Below are 22938 nucleotides of genomic sequence, written 5' to 3' on the forward strand. Positions count from 1 at the left end.
TGAACAGCTTAATGCTCTTGTGGGGACAAAGATCTGTCTTTATATAAAAGATATCCTCCATTGTGTTATGTGGCAATGCCACATGTGGTGAAAAATTCAAGTTTTTTTTAAAAAGCTTGGGTTTTAAACTAGTGGCATATAAGTGCTGGTGTTTTTTTTTCCTCCCACCACATTACCTGTGGTAGTGCTTATATTTTCCCCAGCACCCATGTTGTATGTGTGCACATGTGAGACAGTGAAAGACAACAGGTGTACAAATCTCTATTCAATTTCCACTCCCAGGAAGAAAGGAAACACCAGGGTGGCCAGTGACAAGCCATGCCCTTCTATGAGTGCTGGTCTTTTTTTTTCTTTCTTTTTAACAAGCGCACACAAAGAACAATAAAGAAAACAAAAAAAAACAAATATCACCTCTGGAAAAAGGAGGTGGGGAAAGAAATAGAAACCTCTTCTCCTCCAAAACAAAGAGATGGGCACCAGGAATGAGTGTGAAGGATTAAAGACCAGGAATGTTTGGGAAGAAATCTGCATTGGTTATTCAAAGCTGAAAATGTTTATAACCTCATTTGAGAGAGTGTCAAAAGAAAAGATCTTCATAGTTCACAGGACCAGAACTTAAAAGAAGCAGTTAAGACAAAAACAGAAATTGCTGGTGAAACTAAGCAGGTCTGGCACCATCTGATTTTAAAAATGAAGCAAAATTAATGTTTCCAATCTGGTGATTTTTCATCAGGACTGATAGCAGCTAGGAAAGATTGATATTTATGTCTGAAGACTAGGTTGTGGGGGAAGCAGGGAGTGGAGGAAGTCAGCAGATAGGTGGTATTCTCCCAGATTCAATGGAGAGTCATAGCAGCATGGCAGGAGCAGTCCCAGGACCATAAAAATTAACTCCCAACTCAGTGAAGCTGCAATACCTGGATGCCAAACAGGCATCTGGTATTGGTGGCTACCATTGACTTACTGTGCCATGACTCCCTGATTAAAGGCTATGTTCCTTCACTTGTTGAAAACTGCTGACAACCAAAAAAAAAATTCTGGCTTTTTGTCTGTGGTAAATGGCAATAAAATACAGGGATACTGTGTGACTGGTATCTATGGCTGAGGGGCAAAGAACATAAAAAGCAAGGAAAGGGAGGGATGTTGTGAGCATCCACGTAGGCTGCAAGTGAGTAATTGCGAAGAGAGCAAGTGAACGGCTAGCAATGCAGTCTATTCTGGTCCATGAGCTGAGTGCATGTCCCTGAGCACAAAGACTCGTTGCAGCAGCATGACAAATGGTAGTTGTTTTTGCACCAGAGGTGCAGCATTGATGTGCAGAAGTGTACTATAAGTGATCAGAGATGTGACATGAGATTCTTGGAGGTTGGCACGTGTTGTCTTCCAATGTCCATGAAGTTGGGGGCCCACAGAGTATTCCCTGACATGTTTGTGCTGGTGTCCAACATGGAGGTCCTTTGGAGCAAGATGCAAGTTGAACTGCCAGGTACCCACTCTGAGTTGAGAATTCCTGGTTTCTAGTCTGTTCACAGTAGGTATTAGGAAAGGAAACTACATATTATTGAGGTGAGATATACAGTTAATAGGTTCATTAACAAGCAACAATCCAGGCACCTTTACAGGCACCTGACTGTTCCCTCGTGAGAATGTCACCACAACTCCCAGAATTCAATTAAAAAATGCAGCAAATTGCTTCCAGCATCTAAATAAACATTGCTGTATTTCTCACACAATTCTGCCACATTTCTCACCATAGCCCACATTGTACAGGCCCCTAGAAAATTAGGCCCAATGTAACTGAAAGAATTAGCAAAGTTAAAAATCACACAACACCAGGTTATAGTCCAACAGGTTTAATTGGAAGCACACTAGCTTTCGGAGCGACGCTCCTTCATCAGGTGATAGTGGAGGGCTCGATCGTAACACAGAATTTATAGCAAAAATTTGCAGTGTGATGTAACTGAAATTATACATTGAAAAATTCATTGTCTGTTAAGCCTTTCATCTGTTAGAATACAGTGATAGTTTCACTTCTTTCATTTGTAAATCACAAAACCTTTTTTTTTAAAGTTGCATTCTCGGGTTAACTGTTAACAATGGTGATAGCTAGACAATATGTTGAAGGTGTTAGCCTCCTGTGTTCTCTGTCCATGACCTGATGTTTAGATTGATTCCAATCTAGAAAGTGAGATAACAGAGTTTTACATAAATTCATGCAGTTTTTGAGCTCAGAGTTCTACATGAATGTATACAGTTTTTGAGCAAAGTGCAATGTAACTCTGCAAGTACAAATTCACCCCACAAAATATATGTGTGCATGTGGGTCTTTGTCTGTGTGTGTGTGTCTGTCTGGGGTGGGGGTTGTGAATGTGAGAAAGTGTGTGTGTGTACTGAGTGCAGAGTGTCTTAAGTCTGTGAGGGGGTGCATGTGGGAGTGTGGGAGTGTGTGTGTCTTTAAGGGTGTGTGTGTGTGTGGTGCAACGGTGATCACCTGTAATGTGACATGAACCCAAGGTCTGGTTTGAGGCCTTCCCTATGAGTACCGAACTTAGCTATCAGCCTCTGCTTGGCCACTTTCCTCTGCTGCCTGTCCCGAAGTCCACCTTGGAGGATGGTCACCTGAAGGTCCGAAAGAATTAACAGCTTTGCACAAGGCCTCAAAGCCTGTAGTGTTTTTTTAATCACAGTCCAATGGCACTTGCTGGTCTATGCAAAAGCAGCTTTTAGCATTTTCAGTTATTTTGAGAAATCTATTAGCTTATATAAAATTTGATAATGCTTCTCTGAAACGTGCATCCTTCTTACATTTCTTCTTCACCACATAAGCCAATACAAATATTTTCTTGTCACTGCTGCTTCTCCTTGTAGAGAGTATGCAAATTGGCAAAAGGCACAGGGAAATGTTGAGACATTACCCTCCATTAAAATATATCTTGTCAATCCTTGACAATGTGTGCCTTCTTGACTAATTTGGAAGAAGTCTTATTCCAGAAGATTGCAGGTGTCACCATGAATCTGCTGAAAGAATTTGAGCAACTTGTTCTCAGACAAGTCTAGAGAACTAATCTCCTTCATGCAGATCCTGTTGGCAGGGTCTCACATCCTTTCTACTGGACCTTGGTGAGCATTTCTTCAGCACTATGGAGAAACATGGAACTGTGAAAATAGTTGATTGTGATAGTCCTGTTCTGAGAGCAATTGTTAGTGTTGCAGTTCCTGCTGTTCACCTTGACAGAGTCAGAAGGTAAAGTTGCATAAGAAGTTTGCAATGACCTATCAAGCAGTAAAGCACTTCTCTGCAAGAAGTGTCTTCACTGAGGTTTCTCAATGTCCATGGTTTGCCAAAACTCTGTTTTTACATCTCCTTTTGAATTTCATATTTTCTATCACTTTTTTTCTTCTAATAAAATGTGCTTCTTTGCATAAAATGTCATTTCCTGCTGGTCCAGCCATTCCACCAATCTGTGTATGTCTTCCAGTACTTCCAAGTTTTGTGCCATTTGAAGTTGTGTCCTATATACCAAACCTAGGTCATGATATATATCAAGAAAAGTATATAGCATGTATTATATATATAATATTATATATATTCCTAAAAATTTATAAATATTTTCAGTGATACTTCAAATTTTCATTCAACTGATTTAATGATTGGAACCTATATTTAATTTTATTTGGTGTTTACTGTATGACAATAGCGTGGATTAGAAAAGACACTTACTTTCTGCATCATTAATGAGTAATAGTTTGATGGTCATTATTTATGCAAGTTTTTACAGCAAAAACATTAATCAGTTTAAAAAATGTTTGATTTTAATTGTGCATAAATAATTTCAAAATCTTTCATGTCGAGCAGACATACATTATAAACAGCTACATTTTCAGATTTGCTGCCCATTGCTAGCTGCCATTTTTTGTTTTATGTTTTCACCAGTAAATGTCATTCAATTTCCTGCATGGCCAGTAGAGAGAACAGCAATACCATTATTGTCATAGAAAATATGTTTCCTTCAAATACTATCATGTGACTACAAAACATCATCATGTACAGCTTTACTGAATGCTATATATATGGATCATGATGTTTTCTGGTAGTGCACTGAATTATGACAAAATATAATAAATAGACCATAGTCATTAATTGGTTAATGTCAATAAGACCTCTATTTATTAATGCCTTTCACAACTTCAGAATTTCTCAGTGTTTTGCAGCAAATATGTATTTTTTAAATAAAAGTACAGTTCTAATGTCAGAAAGATGCAATTTACAGAGTTCTAATACAAAATATCAACCTGATATTAATCAGATTATTTATTTTTGAGTTTTGGTTTCAAGATAAATCATGGCCCAGAATGCTAAGATAAATTCTTCTGTTTGTCCTTAAAAATGTGATATCTTGTACATCAAGTTAATAAGGCAGATAAGGCCTTACTTAAAATCCCGTGTGAAAGGTATTGTAATCTTTGCATGCACTGTCAGCATAGATTTTTGTGCTAATGTCTCTGAAATCAGACTATGAACGCACCATCTTCTGCCTGAAGGATGAAGGTGCAAACCACTGAGCCACAGCTGACAGCATGTGATTGATATCATTAAATATCAACATGTGGGTATCTTGGCACTGTGTATACAACAATATTTATGAAAAAGGGTCATTGGACTCAAAATATTAACTCTGTTTTCTCTCCACAGATGCTGTCAGACCTGCTGAGTTTCCCCAGCAAGTAATTTTTGTTTGCAGCATAACACTTGTTTGCAACAAATCATGAAAATGGAATAAAATGAAAATAAAAAAATCACCAAGACTTTTAAACATGATTTCAGGAGATAATGTCATCTTGAGTTAGCTAAGCACTATAAGCTATAAGAACAACTTGTATTCAATGCCTAGTAATATCAGAAAAATAAAGGATAATTTTGACATATTTTTTACACTGAGATACATGAGGATACAAGATGACCAAAAGATTGTTGAAGAGTTAGGTTTTAAGGAGTACAGAGATGAAGAGGTTTACAGAGAGAATTCCAGAGCTTTGGGCACAGGTAACTGAAGGCACAGTCACCCGTGCTGGAATGATTAAATGAAGACTTGGGGAAATTCAGTTATCGCAGGTTTATAGGCCTGAATGAGAATAACCAGATAGTCAAGCTATGTTTTTGTTAATGTTGTAATCTAGGAAGAGCGCCATAATATATTATCACAATACTCAGAAGTTTCAGAACAATCCAAACATTAATGAACCTGTGTTTTGCAAGTAAACATGGCATTTGCACAGAATGTCCAGTTAATCTGTCTTTGTAATGTTATTGAGGGAGGAATGTTATTTAGGTCATCAGAAGCAGTCTATCTCTATTTAAGTGATACATTGCTCCTCTATTCTTTCCAAAGTGAACAAATTCACATTTCTAATACTATACTCCATCTGCCAAGTTTTTGCCCATTTACTTATTGCCCATTGCCTTAGAACGGCATGGTGGCTCAGTGGAAAGCACTGTTGCCTCACAGCACTAGAGACCCGGGTTCAATTCCACCCTTGGGCAATTGTCTGTGTGAGTTTGCACATTCTCCCTGCGTGGGTTTCCTCCAGGTGCTCCAGTTTCCTCCCACAGTGCATGTACAGGTTTGGTGGAATGGCTATGCTAAATTGTCCATAGTGTCCAGGGATGTGCAGGTTAGTGGATTGACTCTGGGAAATACAGGGTCAGGGGAGGGGACTGGGTCTGAGTGGGACAGCTGAGGACTCGATGGGCCGAATGGCCTACTTCCACACTTTAGGGGATTCTATGATTCCAACTGTTGTTAAATAGTAGTGGGTAAAATGCTGGTTAACACAGTCCACTCATATATTTCTCGAATCAGCATTTTATTTCTAGTTCATACCCCACAAACTACCACTTGTTCCCCATATGTATGCACCAAGTTCTTGACCAATGATCCCTTAATTAATGTGCCAGATTTTCCTATGGATAGACATTCGTTTCTACAAGGAATAATGGAATTGTGCATTTGGACCCTGCAAAATCACTTATGTTGCAAGCTCTGAGGGAATTGCCCAGGAAACTGAAGATGTCCTTGCACATGGAACCTTCCAATATTAGTCATTTGAATTAGACTGAGGATGCTGTTGCAATTAAGTTAATAATTACCAAGGAAACATTACAAGAGTAGAAGAAACTAGTCTAATTCCTGGGCAAGTGGTGAACTGACCCGCCAACTCTCTAATCACCCCAATTATATCTTCAGCAGATCTCTTACTGCCCCCCCATCCTGGAACTTAACAGGATATCCTGTTCTTCCCCCAATGCCAGACCCGACATGGCCCGTGATATGACACCAAGAGTGACACCTCATGCCCTCCAAGGACCTGGCGCCCACCCCTATCAAGAAGCCACACTCCCTCTAGCCCACTGCCTGGAACTGACATCCCTGGCAAACCTGACACCACTCTCCACTCCAGGACCTGACAGCACCACTCCCCCACAGGCAGGCTTGATATCCATCATTTGCCTCCCTATATCTCCCCACTGATGGGGAAGATATCCCTTATCTACCCAAAACACTGTTACTTACAATAATTGGTCTCTAATTACAAGTATACAATTATGAATCAACAACATATAACTCATAAATATAACTCTAATCCCCTTATAAACGCACTCTTACACACATAAACAGAGACAGACAGGAAAAAAACTAAGTTATGAATAGAAGGGAAAACTGGGAAAACAGTTCAGCAATTCCTGTTCATAAGGGTTGCTGAGATAGCACTTAAGACTTTTGCGCTAGTCAAAATGCTGCCTCTCAGTCATCTTCTTTGGATGCTTCCACTGGTTTGCAGGAGCCATACTGTAGCCGATTCACTTACAAAAAAGTCTCTGATTTATCAAATAAAGGCCATACCTTACAACAACTGCTTAAGGAAAGATAAACTGGTTTTCTTCAGGTACAAGTGGCTTTCACTGCAGAGAATATGGAGAGAGCTCCTAATCTGGTGGTGACCTGAGGGCTTCTGTGCATCTTGTTCACAGCACAAAGCTGTTCAGCTACCTGAGAAACAATTACACAATTGCTGGCAGGCAGAAGACTTTTATCATTAGTAGATGGTAATTAGTCCACAAAACAATCTGCTTCTTATTGCCAATTGAATCTCCATTTACACACAACCTTCTACCATTTAGCTGATCAAGTCTGAGCCACCACTTTAGATCATGGCTGATCATCTCAATGCAACTTTACTATACTATCTCCATATCTCTTCATCTCATTATTCTCCAGACACCCTTGAACCTGATTAACAATTGAATTTGCTTAACCTCTGAGGAAGAGAACTCCAAAGATTCCAGATGAAGGGCTTTTGCCCGAAACGTCGAATCTCCTACTCCTCGGATGCTGCCTGATCTGCTGTGCTTTTCCATCACCACACTCTTGACTCTAATCTCCAGCATCTGCAGTCCTCACTTTCGTCTAGTTCCAAAGATTCATCACCCTTTGAATAAATTCCTCTTCATCCCCTCTTAAATGGCACAACTCTTTTTCCAAGATTTTTGTCCTTTTGTTTTAGAATCAACATACTATCTGTTCCACGTTATCAGCAACCAGCACTGTAACCCAAGCTCTGTAAATAGTGTTTCTAAAGAGTATCAAGTTACTTGTTTCCAAACCACACAGCAACCTTTCATTCCTCAGTTTTAAAGTAATTTTTTTCTCATTTCAGTCCACAATTTCAAAACACACAAAAGACGTGGTCTTTGTAATCCTTCCTTAGGAAATTTGACAAAAACTATACACAATATGCCAAGTGAATTCTCACTTGTTTAACAGATCAAAATCCATAAGATAAATTTGGTTGCAAAATACTTTCTGAGATTTACAAGAGCTTTATTTTATATCTAAAGTTTAAAATAAACAAGAGTTTCCACCTTTCTCTTTCAAGCCCTTTCCTTGTTCAGAAGCCAGCTTCCCACTGGGAAAGAGTCCAGTTCTCTCTTTAATATATGAATTAGTTAATCAAAAATGAAAGAGAAACAAAGCAGCCCTTTTAGGGATATTGAAACCTTATTTTAAAAACACTTGCTAAATCAAGATTTTCATTTGAGGGGGAGAGAATACAATCAAGCTTCACTGGTGCCTGAAGTTTCTAAACAGGCTCAGGTCTATGATCAGACAACTTCCTGGCTAAGGCACTTGGGTTTGGACATAGCCACGAAAGGGTGGAAAGATGTTAGCAATTTTGACCTGGACCTATTATTAACCATATTGGCTAGGCCCAGGAACAAACTAAGAAGGAAAGCTTCCAAATTACTCATCTGACATGCTCCACAGCCCCACTGCACAGAATGCCAAAAGATCAACAGCATGGGGCTGATGTGAACAAATATCTAAAAATAGATTCCTGAGAAACTAAAGAGGTTGTATAACCTCCCAGAACCAATGTAGACATGGAACATGATCAGTACTGGGAACCAGTGATGCAGCTCAGTCTACAATTGTATAGGATTGCAGAATGCAACACCCTCCACACCAGACCCACAATGGAAAGCAGAAGGACTCCCATACTGAGAGCTTCTCCATTGGGGACCTCCACCACCCATGCTAAAGGAGAAAGCAGGCTGTGTCCAGATGGTGATGAAGCTGAAGAAGTGGGTGTGTGCATCAGGAGTTCTAACAGGAAATCCCACAGGAATTCCACAGATTTACTACCCTCCAAGAGAAGAAATGTTTCCTCACCCCTTTCTTAAATGCACAACCCGTTGGGCTGAGATAATGGTCTCTGGTCCTGGACTTTCCCATCGGGGAAATAACCTCTCAGCATCTACTCTGTCAAGTCCTTTAAGAATCTGGTTCATGCAGGCTAGGCAATTACACCATTTTTATTTAATTGTAAGTTTCTACAAAACTGGTATTTAATGCTTCTATGTATACAGTTGTCAAACACTGACTCTTGCATCTCAATCCCACTCCACCAACAATATTTCTACACCCTCTCTGGTGCTAGACCCAAGTTTTCATGGGGTTTCTCAAATGTTTTCAGGCATTTCTATCTTTCAGTAATAAACTGAATCTCCTATCCCTACTGCTGCATAACTGGACTCTCTCTCTCATGCCCTACTATGCAATCTTCCATCCCCAAACTCCTTCATGTGCACCCAAGACCCCATAACAATATATCATGTACTGATTTCCCCCTTGGTCTTGAATCGCCCTACTCTTTCCCTGGTTATTCTCTTGGCTTTGATATATTTGTAGAATATCTTGAAATTCTCCTTAATCTTGCCCATCAATGTTTCCTCATGTCCCCCTTTGTTCTTCTTATTGCTTTCTTGAGATCCTCAAGAAACTTTCTACGTTCCTCTGGTGCCTCCATTATTTTTCTCCCTTTGTAACTATTATACATTTCTTTTCCATTTTATTCAGGCATGAAAATTCCAAGATAGCGAGGGTTCTTTGGGCTTGTTACTCCTACATTTCATCTTAAAGGGAACATGTTGGGCCCGTACTCTTCCCAGTACCTTTTTTGAACATCTCTCACTGTTCTATAATTTACACTTCCATGGCTGTTCCATCTTTTTGGCCAGATCTTGCCTTATTTTAATCAAATTTACCTTACCTCAATTCAAAACCCTTTTTTTGCATACCATCTGTCTCCTTTCGCAGAACAAACTTACAATGTATGGTGTTCTGTTTGCTATCACTAAAATGCTCCTTCATTGTCACCTCAAATACCTGTCCAGCTTTGCTAGAATTAGATCCAACTCTGCACCATCCTGTGTAGGATCACCTACATGTTGATATAAAGAGCTTTCCTGAATACAGATGAAGAAATTTGCCTCCTCTAACCCCTTTATAATATGATTATCCCAATTAATATTGGGATAGTTGAAATCTCCTAATATAACTATTATTATTTTTATTTTTACACACATTAGTGAATTGACTACACACCTGCTCCTCAATTGCCCGCTGACTGTTTCAGGGTCTATAATACACTCCTAACAGTGTAACTGGCCCCATTTATTCCTAAACTACCCACAAAGCCTCATTTGACAACCTTTCCAAGACATCATCCCTCCTTACTGCAGTAACTCACTCCCTGATACTGCAACACCACCTCCACTTTTGCACCTTCGCCTGCCCTGCCTGAAGATCCTTTACTCCAGAATATTGAATTGCCATTGTTCTCCCTCCTTCAACCACATCAGTGTGATGGCAATAACATTATAATTCCACATGTCAATCCACACTCTTAACTAGTCTATCTGACTCTCATATGCCTGCATTAAGTAGAAACCATACAGCCTTGCCTTATTCCCTTGAGACACACATGGCAGAACTCACTCTGCCTTGGTTCCTTTTATAATTTATGCTGTGTCAGTAATGCAGTGACCCCCTACTAAACTAGTTTAAACTTTTCCTTGCAGTGCCGGAAAACCCTCCACAATGATGTTAATCCCATTCTGATTAAGGTGTACACCTGTAGAGCCTATAGAGGTTTCAACTTCCCCAGAAATAATCCTAGTTAATCTAAAGCTCTCCCTTTTGCACAAGCTGTTGAGGCATGCATCATCTGTTCTAGTTCGTATTTCTGTTCTCACTAGCACGTGGCGTCAGATGTAATCCTGAGATTACAACCTTCAGGGCCCTTCTGAATCTACTGCCTAGCACCCTGAACTCTTAATGCAAGATCTCATACCTCTTTCTACCTATATCATTGGTACCAATGTGTACCACAACCTCTGTAATACCCTCTCTCTTTATGAGGCCCTGCAGTTGCTCAATGGCATTCATGAACCTGCCATCAGGCAAGCAACACACCAACCTGGAGTCATCTGTAGCGGCAGAAACATATGTCTGTTACCCTAATTATTGAATCACCTATTACTAATTGCTCTTCCTTTCTTCTTCCACCCCTCCTGTGCAGTCAGGCTGCTTGTGGTGCCAGACTGCACTCCCTTGAGGTACCACAATCCTCCACAGCTTCCAAAGCAGCATTCTGATTGATAAACAGGATGCCAGGTACTCCTGCACTACCTCTTTGATTACCTATTAGTAACCCATTCACATTTTCCCTCCAGTACCTTCAGCCTGAGGTGTGACCACCTCTCTAGACATGCTATCCACATGAGTCTCAGCCTTACAGATGTACCACAGTGTCTTCAGCCACTGCCTCTAAACTTTGAGAGAGTGCAGCGAAAGTTTACCAGGCTAATTCTGGGGATCGCAGGACTAATGTATGAGGAGAGATTGACTAGGTTGGAATTGTATTCACTGGAGTTCAGATGAATGAGGGGGGGATTTCATAGACACTTATAAAATCTAACAGGACTAGACAGGATGGATGCAGGGAGGATGTTCCTGATGGTGGGTGTGTCCGACCCAGAGGTCAAGTCTGAGGATTTGGGATAGACCATTTAGGACATGGTCTATGCACCAAAAAGAATGACGAGCCTCTGGAATTCATTACCACAGGAAGTATTTGATGCCAAAACATTGAATGTATTCAACAGATGGCTAGATATAGCACTTGGGCTGAATGAGATCAAAGGGAGAAGGCAGGATTTGACTATTGAGTTGGATCATCAGCCATGTTCATGGTGAATGACAGACAGGCTCGAAGGGCCCAAATGGCCCCATCCTGCTCATATCGTCCATGTTTTTATGATATTTTTTGATCAGCTGTTACTACACACCTCCTAAGCAGGTAGGACCTGAACCTGGGTCTCCTGGTTTAGAGTTGGGGATTACACGTCAAAATGTTTATTTTTGCCTCTGTTGACATGATTATTTAGTTGTATAGTTGTTCAAATGTTTGTAATTATTTTGTTGTACGATTGCCGATGTATGGTTCTTTAGTTGTGATGTTTCCTATGTTTACATGGTTATGTAAATTTAAAATTCATTCCATCAATATTTCGCAATTCGGCGCTTGCTGCGTCTGCGCAGTTGCCTAGACGTGCTCGCGCGTCCACCGAAAAACAACAGTGAGGGCGCGGAGCCGACGGTGAGTATATCGGGGCAGGCAAGCAGGGCCCGGCGAGGTTCTAGATAGAAATGGTGGACGGATTAAAGAGGGATATCAAAATCCAGCATGTTTCACCAACTGTTTGCCGACTGCCGATGGCTGTTGATCGGTTGGATCGGGCAGACAAAATGACCTTGAGCATTGCTGCTATGACAATGGAAGGCCCGGATGTTAGCCGGTTGAGCGGCCAGTCTTGAAAGCCCGGATGTTCCCGGGGTGGGTGTCTAGTATTGGTCAGGAGATAGAAGTGATGATCATTGCCTCTGAAACCGCTTTTACTGATGTTTTTAGTCGTCAGCGAGCCCTCTAGCGAGAGAAAACAGAAAGTACGTTCCAACTGAAAAGGAAATGAATTTACATTTATGGAGCGCCTTCTTTTGGAAGTTATAGTGCCATATGGTATAGAAACAGGCCCTTCGGCCCACCATGTCTGTGCCGACCAGCAGCTACCAACTACGCTAATCCCATTTACTGGCTCTTGGTCCATAGCCAACTGCGCCAGAGCATTTTAAGTGCTTCTCCAGATGCTTCTTAAATGTTGTCAGAGTACCTTCCTCCACCACCCTCTCAGGCAGCATGTTCCATATTTCTACCACCCTCTTGAATTTTTTTTTCTCGAACATCCTCTAAACCATTGATTCCTTATCATGAACTTCCTTTGGAGGTCTCGTCCAAAAGATTACATTTCTGACAATGCAGCACTTCAGAGTTGCTTTATATAGATGCAGGGAACTATACAATCACAGCAGGTACCCATGGATGATTGGTACATATTAATAAAACCCTACCTGATGCTGAAGCAGAAATTGGACAAGATTTTGTATCAGAAAGTGTTATGGTGAGGAATTGGTGATTGGGAAAAGAAGGTGAGAGGTAAGAGTAGAGCAGTGGTGAGTAACTTTGTGCCTGCAGACTGAATGATAGCAAGTGTGATACAGGAGACCATTCAGATGATAGTGGTAAAAAGGAATGTAGAACTAGCAACTAACAGAATAGTTAGGGGGACAAATACCATTCTCTCCAAATATGACTTTTTTGTGGTTGTGGACAGTTGTGGTATCTACCTGATGTCAACAAGTTTAGTTTCTCACTTAGAAGACAAAAATCACATGACACTGGGTTATAGTCCAACAGGTTTACTTGAACTATTGGACTATAACCCAGTTTCGTCTGATTTTTGACTTTGTCCACCCGAGTCCAGCACCAGCACCTCCACATCATCTCAGCAAAAGAGTTTAGTTTGTGAAACTTCCATACCAGGAGAGTTTGGTTAGAAATCTGCAGGATAGGAGAATGCAGAACAGTAAAGTACTGAAATAGGCCCATTGGTCCACCATGTCTGCGTTGACCATGATACCATTCTAAACTTAGGCCAGTATTGGAATACTGCGTGCAATTATGGTCTCTTTCCTATCAGAAAGAAGTTGTGAAATTTGAAAAGGATTCAGAAAAGGTTTGCAAGGATGTTGCCAGGGTTGGAAGATTTGAGCTAAGGGAGAGGTTGAATAGACTGGGCCTATTTTCCCTGGAGCATCGGAGGCTGAGGGATGAACTTATAGGGGTTTATAAAATCTTGAGGAGCATGGATAGGATAAATAGACATGGTATTTTTCCCAAGGTGGAGGAATCCAAAACTAGAGGGTATAGGTTAAAGGTGACAGGGGATAGATTTAAAAGGGACATAAGGGACAACTTTTTCAGGCAGAGGGTGATGGGTGTATGAAATGACCTGCCAGACAAAGTAGAGGAGGCTGATACAATTACAACATGAAAAGGCACCTGGATGGGTATGTGAATAGTAAGGGTTCAGAGGAATATGAGCCAAATGCTGGCAAATGGGACAAGATTTATTTCGGATATCTATTGGCATGGACAAGTTGAACCAAAGGGACTGTTTCCATGATGTATATCTCTATGACTCTATCATCCCATCTGCCTGCACATATTCCATATCCCTCTATTCCCTGCCTGTTCATGTATGCCTAAATGCCTCTTAAACATGGCTATCATATCTATTTCTATCACCTCCCTGGTGGTGCGTTCCACCCTCTACCAACCTTTGTATAAAAAACCCTTGCCTTGCATATCTCCTTTAGTTTTCTCCCTCTCACTTTAAATTTACTCCCTTTAGTCTTTGATATTTCTCCCTGGGAAAAGGACTGCCATTATTTACACTGTGTTCCTCTCATAAGTTTACATAATTCTAAAAGATCACCCCTTAATCTCTGACGCTGAAGTGAAGTAATTCAACCTCTCCTTGTAGGTAATACACTTCAATGCAAGCAACATTCTAGCAAACCTCTTCTGTACCATCTCCAAAGCCCCCACATTGCTCCTATAGTGTGGAGACCAGAATTGCAAACAATACTCCAAAAGTGGCCTAACTAACCTCAGGATGGTGAAGAAGGCATTTGCCACACTGCCTTCATCAGTCAGAGTATTGAGTACAGGAATTGGGATATCATGATAAAGCTGTACAAGACGTTGGTAAAGTCACATTTGGAGTACTGCATACAATTGTGATCACCCTGTGAGAGGAAGGATGCTATTAAACTGGAAAGGGTGCAAAGAAGATTTACAAGGATGTTACTGAGATTGGAACGTTTGAGTCACAAGGAGAGGTTGGATAGGCTGGGAATGTTTTCCCTGGAGTGTAGGTGGTTGAGGAGTGACCATATAGAGGTTTATAAAATAATGACGGGCGTAGACAAGGTTGATAGCCAAGATTTTTTCCAGGGTGGGGGAGTCCAAAACTAGAGGTTTTAGGGTGAGGTGAAAAATTTTAAAAGGGGCCTGAAGAGCACTGTGTTTCACGCAGAGGGTGGTGTGTATAGGCAACCGGAGGAAGACATGGAGATGGGTACACTTACAACATTTAAAAGACATTTGGACAGATAGGAAACGTTTAGAGGGTTATTGCCAAATGGAGCTAGTGCAATTGAGGAAACCTGCTCAGCATGGATGATTTGGGTAGAAGGGTCAGTTTCCATGCTGTATGACTTTAAAGTTTAAAATAGCTCCAAAAGAGAATGCTGAAATCAGTCATATTATCATTATTAAATAAATGTTCTTGAAATGTTAAGCTAGTAATTCAATCTAATTTATTGTTCATCACAAAATCTGAAGTTGCCTTGCAGGTTCCAAGATGTTGTTCCAGAGAGCTATTCCAAGCATAGTCAAGAAATTCACCATCTTTTTGACATGTTCTAATCTGTTGTATTTCACAATTCTACCCACAACATCTCCCTTGCATGCATACTTCTCATTGATTCATCCTTAATTGTTACCCCTTCACCTGAACCATTGTTCTTAACTTTCTATAAATCTGAGAACTCAGTATATTTTAGACTTGATCAATTTCTAGCTGTGACTCAGTAATAGCTGCCATGTCATACCATACAAGTTGAATTTACACTTGCAATTCATTGTTTGTTTTCATACATTGCATGTTTGTATAAAGACACTGAATCAGACATACCAGAAAGTCAGTTTCAATTCATGGTCAGTGCTAAATTAATCTCCAACAGTAGATAGGTGGGTACACTGGTCTACTTTCTCTGTCTGAGATTGAGTTTGGTTGTAATGCCCTTTTTGGTGAGTTGGCCTGTCTGCATTTACCACGGTTGGGAATTTAAAAATGGATACTCTGTGAGATATCTAGGTTGTCATCATCTGTGGAATCGTATGTCAGAACCAAGTGACTGTCTTCAAGAGAAAGGGAGGTAACTGAAGCTGTAAGTGAACACCTGGAGAGCCTGAGTAAATATATGAGGGTAATGCATTTTTAATCTTTACTTTTGTAAGAGGATTTTGTAATCAGTGTAACAAATGACCTAAATTTTGGAAATGAGGGAGTTGTCTATTATTACAGATTGAGGTAAACGTATTCCATTTCCTTTCCCATTTACCTCAAGATAGTCACATTAATTTCATTAGTGTGCTGTTTTAGAATTTTCAGCATCAAAATAGGCCATCCAAACCTTCATGGCTGTCTGAAAGAGTGATCCAATTCATTCCACCCTGCTGCTACATAACCATGTATTCTAATAATAGGAAAACTGTAAGCAGCATAGCAAAACACAAAATTGATATTTATAGCTTAAGTGAATAAGGAAAAACAATGGCAAATGGATTTCAGTGTAGTCAGATGTGAACTCTTAGGCCTTGAAAAGGATAGAACAGGTTACTTTCTAAATGGGGAAAAGCTAGAAACAATAAAAATACTTCGGGTTTCAGATAGTTGGATCATTCAAATGTCACAAGAGTGTACAAAATGTAATGAAAAAGATAATAGAATGCTGCCCTTTGTATTCTCATCTTCTAGAAGTCAAAGTATGGCTGTACAAAATCCGTGTTAGACAATACTGAGCAGTTGTCACCTTTTCTTGAGTGGATAGCAAATATTAGTTTTGAAGGGAGTGCAGTGAAGATTTACCACAATGATACTTGGACACGTTGAGTGATGAGATTACACAAACTAGGGTTGTTTTGGAATTTAGTAGGTTTAACAATATTTGGTCAAAGTTTTCAAGATAATTAAAGGAACTAATGGAACAGGTAAAGGGAAATGATTTTTGTTGGTTGGAGAGTCTGGAACTAGAGAACTTGTATTGAAGTTAGAGCCAGGGATTGCAATATTGTTGTAAAATAAAGAACTGTGGATGCTGGAAATCTGAAGCAAAAACAGAAATTGCTGGAGAAACTAAGCAGGTCCGGCACCATCTGTGGAGAGCAAGCAGAGTTAATGTTTCACGTTCAGTAGTTCTTCAGAACTGAGGGAAGCTAAGAAGAAGTAGTATATGCGCTGAAGTTAGGGTTTGGAGACATTGAACGGAGCACATAACAGATGGGAGTGGAGCTTAGTGGGAGAGAAAAATTGTTGGGCAGGCAAAAGGATGTATAATGGTAAACATTGGAGAAAGAAAAGCTGATAATAGCCACCATTTGTAGGTGAAAATGGATCGGCAGTGCTGAAAGCAGCCCATGTTATGAGAAGACCTGGGGTATGGAGGCTTGGAACAAGGTGTTCAGGCCCTAAAATTATTGAACTTGATAGACCCCTGAAGGCTGCAGCATCCCCTCATGGAAATTGAGATACTGTTCTTCCAGCTTGCGTTGTGCCTTGTTAGAGTGGCCAGGGTACATGGTGGCAACCAGAAGCTAAGGGTCATTCTAGTAACGCAACATAGTTACCCAGTTTGTGTTTTGTCTTCCCAGTGCAGAGGAAACCATATTGTGAGCATCTATTACAGTCAATTGAGTGAAGTGCAGGTAAATTACTCCTTTACCAAGAAGGTGTGTCAGGAGCCTTGAATAGTGAAGAGGAAGGATGTAAATGGGTAGATGGTACACCTTTTGCAATTGCATGGGAAGTTGTTGTGAGGAATTGTTGGGAGTGGAAGAGGAGTGAACCAAGGTTCCCCAGAGAGAATGGTCCCTTTGGAATTCTGACAAGGGAGAGGTGGCCGAAATTATGCTGGTGGAGTGGAAAATGAGGAGAAGGGAGGGTGTATCGGTGTTGTGGGAGGAAAGAGAGGTTGTGAGTGTGGAACTCCAGAAAAAGGGTCTAATGCAGTTAAGGGTCATATCATATATGATGGTGGGAATCCTCTGAGAAAGATGGACATTTCTGAGACCCCCTGTGGAAGGTGGCAGCATCAGAATAGATGCAATGGACACAGAGAAACTAGGAGAACAGAATGGAGTCCTTAGAGGAAGCAGGATGTGAGGATGTATAGTCCAGATAACTGTGGGAGACCGTGGGTTTGTAGTGGTGGCCAGCCTACCCCCAGAAATCAAAACAGGTGTCGAGGAAAGGAAGGGAAGAGTCAGAGATGGTCCAGCTGAAAGTTAGAGCAGAGTGGAACTTCAAAGCGAAATTGATAAATTTGTCCGATTCCAGGTCGGGAGGGAGCATGAGAGAGGAAGGTAGCACCAATGATGTCATCGATGTAACAGAATAAAGAGTTGTGCGGAGGGACTTGAGGAGTAGGATTGGAACAAGGAATGTCACCCTACAAAGAGACATGCAAAACTGGAGCCCATGCAGGTATCCATGGCCACACCTTCGTTCTGAAGAAAGTGAGAGGGGTTAAATGAGAAATTGCTCAAAGAAAGAATGAGCTCAGCCAGACAGAGTAGTATGGTGGTAAATGGTTACAGGTCAGGAAGAGACAGAGAGCAGTATTGCAGACAGGAAACTCTCTTGCACACAAAGACAAGTGGAATTTTATATTTTCCTAATCAACCTGCTCAGAGATATCATGACACACTTCTGGAGCTGGTGGGTCTTGAATCTGGCCTTCTGGCTTAGAGGTAGGGAAATTCACACTCCACTGCAAGTAGAATTTGAAGCTCCCTTCCGTATTTGATCAGTTGTTAATTTTGAATCTATTATTTGACAGATTTTTGTGAAGCAAAGCTATTAAGAAATATTGAACAATGGTGGGAATATGGATTTGGGTCACAGATCAGTCGTGATATCTTTGAAAAACTGTAACAGCTCAAGAGGCTAAATGACCTACTCCTATTCCTATGTTTCTAATTCTAAGGATAGCCAACCTCTCTTAGGAATCACTAAAATTTTCTGAATGGGTCACTGAAACATATGTTATGAATATGTAAGGGGTACAATACCTTTAAGAGAGTTAAAAGCTAGCAGAACTATCTGATACAGCACCAAGTGTTCTGAACATGGTAACATTGTAGCATTTAGTTGAACAGCTAGAATAACTGGGTTTCCTGGAGACAAAAACACATTCAAATTCGGCCAATCAGTTTAAATTATGCTCTAAGATACGAAACTCCAATCAAGTTTGAATTTAGTATTTTGACACTATTAACACCAATGAAATGATCCGATGCTTTGGGGTATAAAACTTTAAAAAAAATTTGAACAATTGGAGGACAAAAGATCAACAAATGTAGGCTGCTAGTAAGAACTCTCTGAGGTGTACCTGTCTAGAGAAGGAGTTTGCACAGGAAAAAGATCACCTCTGACTGGAGAGCAAATCCATAGAGGAAGACACCAAGAGAAGATTCAACAGCTGGCTGGTTTTGAAATTTGAATTTTTCTTTAAATCTTAATCGGGGGGGGTTTATTGGACCAGTATTGTAGGGGGGTAGGTAAAAGATAAGTTTAGATAAATGAGTTGTAAATAGCTGTTAGTTAACTCTGTTAGACTTCAAAAATTTTACTTTAAATGATGACTTTTGGGATAGTTCTTTGCCTCTCGAGTTTTCACAAATTACGGCACTCTTTTTAGTGTGTCAGCTTTAAATTAGCAGAGGGGTTTACCCTGTGTCATAACACACAAATGAGAGTAATGTGTGAACCTTGACAGGCAAGTCACCTATGCTTATTCTGTCCCAGAAGTGATAAAATTCAGAGTTGACTCAGCCAGTGTCTGATATGTCTTGTGATGTGTTGATACTAGATATAATTGTAAATAATTTCTCAGGAGCATTTCCTCTAAATCAGCAACTTCTTTCATCCATAATCATTTGCAGAGAATCCATGTTTGTGACTAGTATTCAGCATCAAGCAGAAAGATGTATTGAGATTTTTACTGTAATTTTTATGCAGATGAAGCCTTAAGCACAGCTTGCAGAAATAATGGCCGCAAAAACTGAGCCTGTTTTTTTGATGATTCCTAACCAGAAGACATCTCCAACACCTGTTGTTGAAGAAGAACCATCTGTGGAAGAGAATTGTGGCCACTGGCTGGGTTTTTGGTATGGCTGGTGGGTGTGTTGGTGGGCTGGATTCTTCATTATTTCTGTTCCTATCAGTTTCATCTTCAGTTTTCTGGGTCGAAAACTCTGCTGTCTAATCTTAAAAGCATCCAGAAATCTATGCTCATGCCCATTAAAATTGAAGTTCAGTTCTTTAATAATTAAGGGTTTGGAGAAACAGGAAGCGAATAATGCAGAAGGCCTTTTAGGATGGATCAAAAAATGGAAGAATCTGATGCCAGGGATTATCCTAGGAGCAGTTATTGGAATCTTCCAGATAGTAAATTGCATGATGTATCAATATCAAGTTGGAGGAGCCATTTTTGGAATAATATTTGGATTTCAGTTAATGCTGCTTAATGCTTATATTTTCAAATTGTGATCTAACACTATGTTGGGATCAAACCTTCACCAAAGAAGAACATTGTGGATATTCTCTACTGATACTTTAAGCCTTAAAAGGAGTTGTAAACAACTATAACCTTAAGAATCTCCAAAAGATTTGCACTGTTACACTCGCCAGCTGCAATGTATGAGGTTTTTAGTCAAATTAAACAGCATTTCTTTTGCTGCTTGCATATTTTCAAAACTGAGGATTGCACCATAGTGTATCATTTTTATATTGAGGTCAAATAATTGGTTTTGATTTACTGAGTGTGACTGACTGTTTCTGATCTTGTAGAGAAAAAAATGGCCATCACAGGTGAAGCGCATGTAATCACCTTGAGACATTTGTTTTTTTTTTAATTTTTATATCTTGTGATGTTATAATAAAAAGTTCTGCTATGTTTTCAAAGGGTCTGTGCTCCAAAAAACATTCCTGGATCTTTATGCAATCTTTAAAATCTTTTGTAGAGGTCATGGAAAATAATTTCAGTATATGAATAACAAGAATTTTAACATTTTAACTATTCTGCATGCTTTGCTTGAAAAGTGTTTTCAATTATGTATGAAAAGCAGTTTGTATGTTATCTCATAAAATAATATCATGCATGCTGTTTATTTTTCTCACTTATGAACCAGGGATTATGTTAAACAGTGAACTTCAGAATAATGCCAGAAATGTATTAAAGTTTTTTTTTTAATCTTGTTGAAGCATTGCATGCACAGATGTCATTGTGATGACTTTGATCAATTTGGTAAACATGTCTGCCTTAGTGGATAAAGTTTACTTTTTTTTTGCTTATACATCAGGATATTCTCTAATTAAAATAGAAAATGGCAGGATGTATGGACAGAGAAACAGCAAGATGTTCTTTCATAAGAATAACATTCTCTGTATTGCTTACAATTAACCTTCTCACTGCCCTTCAGTGTCAATGATGGCATTCTGTGCTCCAATTTTGTAAAAGCCTCTGTTCAGTTCCATTGAAGGGACATAAAAACACTTTAGTGAAATGTATTAATGTACCTTAGTCTTTTTAAATATTGCTGCAGAGCTGTTTTCTATGCAAGTAATTCCAAAAGGTGCTTCTTGATACCATTGGGATTAAAACTTCACAATTTTTATTGTCATGTTAAAGCTGTGTTATGTAAATTAAGAATTAAACAAGTTCAACTTTGCAACAGAGCAAGTGTGCACTTGTCTGATAGACTTCTAAGCATCTTACTTATGCATTCTAACAAACAATGCTAATTATAGTTTTGTAATCAATGGGAGAAAAGCATTTCTGCATACAAGTCAGTTAATTTATATTACCATAGAATTTGTCTTCTCCTTTCTCCACCTTCCACAAAAACTAAAAAATCTTAAAGAAATTTCACTCTTAAAATGTCTGTTCTCTCACTGCCAGTTAGTGTTAATTGTATATGCACACATTAGCTCAAAGAATATGCTTTTTCATCAGACTTTGTCCTAAGAAACACCAAGAAATTCAGAGATTCTCTTGCCAGTCAGTACTTAACTGACCAAACCTATTTAAGATAAAAGATAATTTCTTATTGTATGGTACTGGAAGGTTCCATGTATGTTTCAAAATGGTATGATCATAGTGGAGATTATTAATTTTTGCAAAGAAATTTCAATTTCAGGTTTTAAACTAAAATAGTCACACCATAAAGTTTTAAGCAAAATCACTGTACAAGATAATGAATTTATAAACATTTAGAGAGGCAAAATTTGGTCAGGGATACTTAGCATGGTTTTGTGCGAGGAAAGCCGTGTTTCACAAAATGTTTTTGAGGAAGTTATCAAAAGGTGGGGAGAGCAGTAGATGTTGTTTACTTGGACACACAAACCACTCTTCGTGTAAAAGGATTTTCCCTCATGTCCTTTTTAAAACTTTTTCCTTTCACCTTAAAAATATGCCCCCCTAGTTTTGAACTCTCCCACACTCAGGAAAAGACCTTTGCTATTCACTTTTTCTATGCTCCTCAGTATTTTATAAACCTCTTTAAGGCCACCCCTCAACTCCCTACACTCCAATGAAAAAAGTCCTGGCCTATTTTTCTCATTCAAACCCTCCATTCCCAGCAATATCCTATTAAATCTTTTCTGAATCCTCTAATTTAAGAATATCCTTCCTATCCAGAATAGGCATGACCAATGTCCTGTACAACCTCAACATGACTTCCCAACTCATATACTCAAAGGACTGAGCAATGAAGACAGCGTACTAAATGTCTTTTTAACCACCCAGTCGATATGTGACTGAGAATTCACAGAATTATGTAATTAAGCCCCTGGGTCACTCTTCTGCAATACTACCCAAGGTCCTTGTTTGTTGGACCAAAATACATTTATCCCAAATTGAACTCCATCTGCTATTTTTCAGCCCACTGACCCATTTGAAATCTTAGAACATGTTCTTCACTGTCTATGCCACTAATTTTGGTGTTTCCGCAAACTTACTAACCATGCTTTCTATATTCTCATCCAAATCAGTTAAGTAAATGGCAAACAAAAGAGAACCCAGAATCAATGCGTTTTGAACACCATTGCATTCCAGTCTGAAAAGCAAACTTCTACATCCAAAGGGTCAGTTAGACTTAAAACATCAGCTCTTTTCTCTCCTTACAGATGCTACCAGACCTGCTGAGATTTTTCCCTTTTGGTTTCAGATTCCAGCATCGGCAGTAATTTGCTTCTACCACTCCACTCCACTCCGCTCCAATCCCAACCTCACCATCAAACCCGCAGACAAGGGAGGCGCGGTGGTTGTATGGCGCACTGACCTGTATACC

The 22938-nt window shown here is 39.7% G+C and overlaps 1 long non-coding RNA gene across 1 annotated transcript; it reads left to right on the plus strand.

Annotated features, from left to right (window-relative positions):
- Window positions 1-11941: 11941 nt before the first annotated feature.
- LOC132824247 (uncharacterized) lies at window positions 11942-21321 on the plus strand. Its single transcript, XR_009645651.1, has 2 exons — window positions 11942-12000; window positions 19607-21321. It is a non-coding gene; the product is annotated as an uncharacterized LOC132824247 (long non-coding RNA).
- Window positions 21322-22938: the final 1617 nt, after the last annotated feature.

This window comes from Hemiscyllium ocellatum, chromosome 18, assembly GCF_020745735.1.
Source record: "Hemiscyllium ocellatum isolate sHemOce1 chromosome 18, sHemOce1.pat.X.cur, whole genome shotgun sequence".
Lineage (NCBI taxonomy): Eukaryota > Metazoa > Chordata > Chondrichthyes > Orectolobiformes > Hemiscylliidae > Hemiscyllium > Hemiscyllium ocellatum.